Raw genomic sequence first — 6,428 nt, 5'->3', positions numbered from 1 at the left:
GTGTCACGAATAGTAGTACTCAGTAATCAGTCACAATCTCAGTTCAGTATTCAGTTCAGAACTCAGTGAACTCAGTCAGTTAACCAAATTCAGTAGTATTCTATCAGTTAGTGAAACCCAGTGAACTCAGTTCAGTTCAGTTAGATGGTATGATCAGTAACAGTTTAGTCAAGCCTAGTATGGACTAGAAATCAGGTTAGAGTCTATTAAGTTGGGAGTAGGATTCAGCACCGAGCGAACCTAGGAATGGGGGCATTCCTGCCAGCAGAGGGTTTGACCCTTAGAAGCAATTCTTGCATTACAGAACTACGTAGCTAGCATAGGTTGAGATATATTTCTGTCATACTAGGGTTGATATATCTCGTACAAGTTTTCTTGCCAGGGAAGGTTGACGAAAGAGCTTCCTGTCAGATAGGGTTAACTCACAGCTTGTCTTTACCCATGGCACGGTACTGACACTCTTTCAACTGGGGTTATAGGTTGGACCCCAATCCATTCAGAGAGGGGCATGTCATTTAGATGATTATCTCTCACAGTTTTTGTTTTAGATTCAGTCTTAGTATAGAACTCAGTTCAATTCTACAGATTCAGGACTGTCAGATACAGTCACCCAGCTCAGTATAGAACTCAAAATCAGTTCTACAGAACCAAGACTATCAGAAATAGTCAGTCAGTTTTCAGTATTACAGTATCAGTAAATTCAGATATCAGTTAATTAGTATTCAGAACTCAGTAACCAGGATTAACATGATCTCAGTTACAATTTATGTATTCATGCATGTACTCTCATTTAGTTATGTTCACGTTATTCCGTCAATTATTGTTCATGCATATGAACCCATGCATATCAGCCTACCTCACTTAGCATAACAGTGCATTCAAAGTACTGATACATACTTCTGTTTTGCGCTAGAATGTCTTATATCATAAGTTTAGATGCACGGGCCCCTAATCACACTTACCAGCCCAAAGTATCAACAATAGATTTAGTGGTGAGTCCTCATAGTTCAAGGACGATGTCGTCTTTTAGTATTTCAGTAGCTCAGCATATTCAGTAGATGGAGTTAGTTGGGGGCTTGTCCCATTAACTCCATATTCAGATAGTTAGAGGCTTTTAGACTAAAGTATTTTAGACATGTGTTTCAGTATTCAGTATTGGTTTTCAGTTATGAACCTTAGGACGTTTACAGCCTTACTTCCGCATTTGTTTCAGACATGTTGCTATTACAATATTATTATTATATAGTGCTCATAGAAGGTACCAGTCATGGGTTAGCTGGTGGTCCTTCGGGGTCACTAGCACTGTGTAACTCCGGGGTACAGACTCAGGGCGTTACATTTATCTAGCTTACTTATTCATTATAAGAATGCAATTGAATTCCTGTTATGGGATGAAACTCTAGTCTTGGAGAAAAATTTGAAAAAATCATTGTAAAAAACTCACGAAACTCTAGTGTTACTTTAAGATTGAGGAAATTTTGAAAAGATCATTTTAAAAAGCTTATCAAATTGCAAGTTTGTGAGAGATTGTAATTTGGTTGCGTGTTACAATTAGACGAAAAATTTAATATTTTCCTGTTTCCTTAAATAGGTGATAGTTTTTGGTTGCTTGACAGGGCATCTTGATATGAAAGTTTATGCTTGGTTCATGTTGTAAAAAAATCTCTTGGTTCATGTTGTAAAAAATCTCATTGTAAATATGAAAATAAAGATTTTAAGTCAAATTTCTAGAATATTAGGTAAAGTATTAATATTTAATATTAGCTAAAGAATTGGCTCTATTTTAATATTATCATTAAAAATATCATAATACTATATAAAAAAAAGTTACAAAAATTTATCTCTATGTTTTTTAAAATTACCATTAATACAAAAAATTTAAAATTAAAAAATAAGCTAGATAAAAAATAATCCCAATCTTTCATGTTTATCAGCCCATATGTCATCCATTAGAAGCTATATTAATAATTACTTGAGTAAAAACTAATACAACAGAGGTGGACCCACTTATAATTATGGTTTAAGAAAAACCAATTGTACTCTTCAAATAGTTTTTGATTGCTTGACAAGCTATAAGAAGCCGCAATAATGCATCATGATGTAAGTTGTTCAAATCCAACGAGGATCGAGACTTAAGTCTCAAGTTCCATGATAGGTTTTAGTTCTCTTTTTTCGTATCATATTGCATTTTCATATTAAACAAAAAAGTTTTACCTTTTTAATAAAGTATACTGGTTGTGATTTCTTTCAACGAATGTGGAGGGAATGTTGGAGATGATGTCCATATTCCCATTTCTCAATGGGTTATACAAATTGGAAACTAAAATCCCGACATTTTCTTTACAGACAAAGGTCGAAGAAGAAATAAATAGTACAAAGAATGCATGCTGGATCGGAGAACATCTTTTGAGGTAATCCATTTATTTTATCTAACTTACTCATTCATTATAATGCAATTGAATTTCCTGTTGTTATGGGATAAAACTCTAGTCCTACTTCATGAGAAAATTTTGAAAAGACCATTTTAAAAAGCTTACCAACTTGCAAGTCTGTAGGAGATTATAATTTGGTTACTTGTTGCAAAACAGATGAAAATTTTGATATTTTTCTATTTCTTTACATAGGTGATAGTTTTTAGTTGTTTGACAGGACATAAGAATGGCAATTATGCATCTTGATCTATATGACAGAAAGTTGTGTGTAATGCAAGTTTCAAAAAGGTTGCAAGTTTTCCAAATAGATATCTAGTAATTCTAGTTAGTGCTAATATTCCATAGAAAACTAGTAACTTAATCTATATGAGAAAATTCTAAGCATTCGATATGCTTGGTTGGCTGACTACGAGTTTACTTCCTTTAGTTAAGGCATGCATATCTAGACTCACCCAAATCACTTGAATTCCAACGACCTTCCATGAAAATCAACGAACCTGGAGAAATAGGGGCCATGCAAGTCCTCATCCATTCAATATATAATGTCTTGTTTGATCACTTAAAATTAATTTAAAGTTGTCATGTGAGTTGGGTTGACCCGATTAGACTAGTCCAAAAGCAGCCCGAATCGAACCCAACCCGAAACAGATAAGGTTGTCGGGTTTGGTGGTCAATTAGGGGTCTGGGTCGTCTGATTGGCGGAGCTTGGTAGATCGGTCCAGTCTTGAGACAGGATCAGTGCATCGGATCAGACCGACCTGGTAACAAAATAATATTTTTAAAATTTTTTTTTGTCTACCAAACCTGACCCAACAACAAAAAGTTATTTTGGACCGCTGAGGCCCTAACGGCCAAAACAACTCTTTTGGATTTTTTTTTATATAATAATTCAACTTTTTTCTTATAAATACATGTCATTTCAAATATTTTTTTCACAACTTACAACCTAATTCTCTCAATCTGTCTCAATTATTCTAGTTATCTCATAAATTACTCATTTTATTATATTATTTTGCAGTTACAAATATCAAGTGAAAGTGTCAAAAGAATTCAATTGATCCACTTTTGGATACTTCAAAAATTGTTATTATTGTTTCATATCGTACTTTTAATTTTTAATTAATATATTATTTGTTGAATATTATTATTAATATTATTTTTGTGTTTTTTGAATATTTGTTAGTTTAATTTGTAATATGAATAAATTAAGAAAAATCGATAAAAGTGTTAAAAGTTTGTGTCCCGAAAGTGGTGGTGGTTGTAAGAAACAAATTGGTTTCAGTTTCGATAGAAATAGTTCAAATACTTGATATACTCATGTGTCTTCAGTACTAATTAGCGAACTCTTTAAGAATGAAATAGGTTTAGGTGCTCACAATATGGATTTTTCAGAAGCCCCAAAAAATTATGGTATAAAAGAAGTGAATGAAGTAGACCAAGTTGATGTAGATGAAAATGATGATGATGTTGATATTACACGCGAAATCAATAATATTAATGTTCAATTTGAATCAATTACTATTCCTCCTCGATTAATTTTATACAACTTCTCTTAGTTAATATACCTACAATTAATAGAGTTTAAGTTATGAGACTTGAAAGTTTAATTCATCAATAAAAGTAAGTATTTATTTACTAACAGAATGAAAATGTTCAGTGATAATCATTAATTAGTCAAAATGCAAAGTAAAATAATGTGAGCATTGCAAGAAAAGTAAAAAGAGGGGACAAAGATGTTTTTATCCAAAATGACGTAAAAATATGAAATATTTTACAACAAAAGTGAAAGAGGGATTTGACCTCTTGATCAAAACATTCCAATATTACAATACTTTTCTTATACTTTTTTTTTTTTTTTTTTAAAAATTTGGGGTAGAGAAAGGGGAATGAGGAATGAGGAAGGGGATTACAATGTGGGGAATTGAATCCCATCAATAAGGTGAAAGTTTAGGTAACTAACCAACTAAACTACTAAAATTTCTCATACTTTTCTTATTCCTTTGAGATAAAAAGTCTTATCATTAGCAAATATAAAATATGATATGTTGTCGGTCATTTATGCTACTAAATTTCAATAAAATGTAAAGTAGCTTTTGGGTTGTAGAGTTTATTATATACATATTTTGTGAGTCTTTTTTTTAACTATATACAATATTTAGACTATAGTCATGAAATTTTATCAAGATATAAAAAATTCACAATGTATTCTATTTGAACATCACTATTTAATTTGTATTTAATTATTTAACAAGTAGGCAAACATTAGACATAACACGCGCTTCTTAATTGTCGTACAAATATGTTTTTTGAATTCTAACAATTAAAATATAAGTATGCCACATAAAGTTATTGATACATAATACTAGGTTTATTTTGTACGCGACATTGATGAGGTGAAATATGTCAAAATATCATACTGTCTACGAAGTAAGCCATGAATCTTATTCAATGCTCAATTATTCTAAATAATAATTTATACTGCTTTGCAAATAATTTGATCCTTAGCTCATTAAAATTTGATGACACAAAAAAGACAAAAAGCAAAAAAATGAAAGGTACAAGCAGTAGGTCAGTGGCACAATTAGCTAGCTCGTCCATTTTGTTATACTCTCTATCATTAATCTCAATCCATTATATTTATCTTATATTCCTAGCAACTAGTAAGTAGTACCTCTTTCTTCTTTCACTCATAATAATCTCTTTAATGGACTTCATGTTCCAGCTTTCCACTTTGAACTCTATTAATAAGCCCCATCATTTATATTGCTCTTTCTAACCTTATGGTAACAATTTTTTATATTTCTTTTCTAAAAAAAATGGAACTTTTATTACTACTTTTTCTGTTTTAGAAATGTCTGTTTTTGTATTAAAAATGTGATCATTTGTTTATTGTAGAAAGTGAAGTGAAAAGGCATGCGATGCATGGTCATTCAAAAAAGTGATGGATGTGAATATTCGAATGACCAGCGTAAAAAATCTTTATCCATCAACTAACTGCAACTAGCAAACAAGAGCGTCCTTTTTATTTTTCTTTCTTAATTTTAGAAAGGAGGAACTCTCTTTTCCGCTTGGTGCTTGTTCTTTTTTGCTTCCTTAAAGCTTGAAAACTCTTATTAAAAGTGATTATTTTCTTTTCATCCAGAGATAATCAGATGCTTTGTATTAAGGTTAACTGCTTTATTTTTTTTTTCCTAAGATGTGATTTGTTGTCACGATCCCGTTTAGAGTCATGATGGCATCTATCACATTTCACCGATAGGTAAACTAATACCATAATCCGAAGCTATGACAATGGGTTACCTCGGTAAAAACGCCAGACTCTATATATGAACACAATATATAATAACAACATTTCACAACTAAGGACAACTGATATTCAGACACAAATTCCACGACCTGATAGTATTATTACAAGAGCTTCTAAACTTGACAAGAGAAATTTACAATTTCAAAATCTAAAATATCTTAAATAATCTCATACATTTGTCTCGAAAGTAAAAGTCAAATAAGGATAGAGGGGAAAGAGGGCAACTCGATCTCCAAGAGCTCATCCTATCTTCGAATAGTCAACTCGCACGAACTAGCTCAACGGTAGCAACTAGAATTTGGATCTGCACCAAAAAGGTATAGAAGTGTAGTATGAGTACCAAAACATGGGTACTCAGTAGGCATCATTGTCCGATTGAGCTCAAATATAATATAAAGACAATATAAAGTAAGACAATGATCTTTAAGTCAAGGTGTAGGATCGGACCTGAATCTGCTTTGGTACCACTGTAACAACATCTATACTACTAAAGCAATAACATGACATACTATTTCAATATACACCATAATCACCATAACAACTGAGTATCATTTCGAAAGCATACATCCATATACACAATAGTAAAACATCTACTTACCATAATCATCATCAACTATCTTCAGAACATACACACAAGAACTTACCACGACGTCCCATACCATCGGAAAGTACACGAAAGAAAGCACAAC

At 32.0% G+C, this 6,428-nt stretch overlaps 1 long non-coding RNA gene across 1 annotated transcript; it reads left to right on the top strand.

Moving 5' to 3' along the window:
• The first annotated feature begins 2,125 nt into the window (after nucleotides 1-2,125).
• Nucleotides 2,126-5,568, top strand: LOC124886398. The gene is made up of 2 exons (XR_007043523.1): nucleotides 2,126-2,411; nucleotides 5,328-5,568. It is a non-coding gene; the product is annotated as an uncharacterized LOC124886398 (long non-coding RNA).
• Nucleotides 5,569-6,428: the final 860 nt, after the last annotated feature.

Source organism: Capsicum annuum, chromosome 8 (assembly GCF_002878395.1).
Source record: "Capsicum annuum cultivar UCD-10X-F1 chromosome 8, UCD10Xv1.1, whole genome shotgun sequence".
Classification (NCBI taxonomy): domain Eukaryota; kingdom Viridiplantae; phylum Streptophyta; class Magnoliopsida; order Solanales; family Solanaceae; genus Capsicum; species Capsicum annuum.
This window is presented reverse-complemented; position numbering and strand designations above follow the sequence as displayed.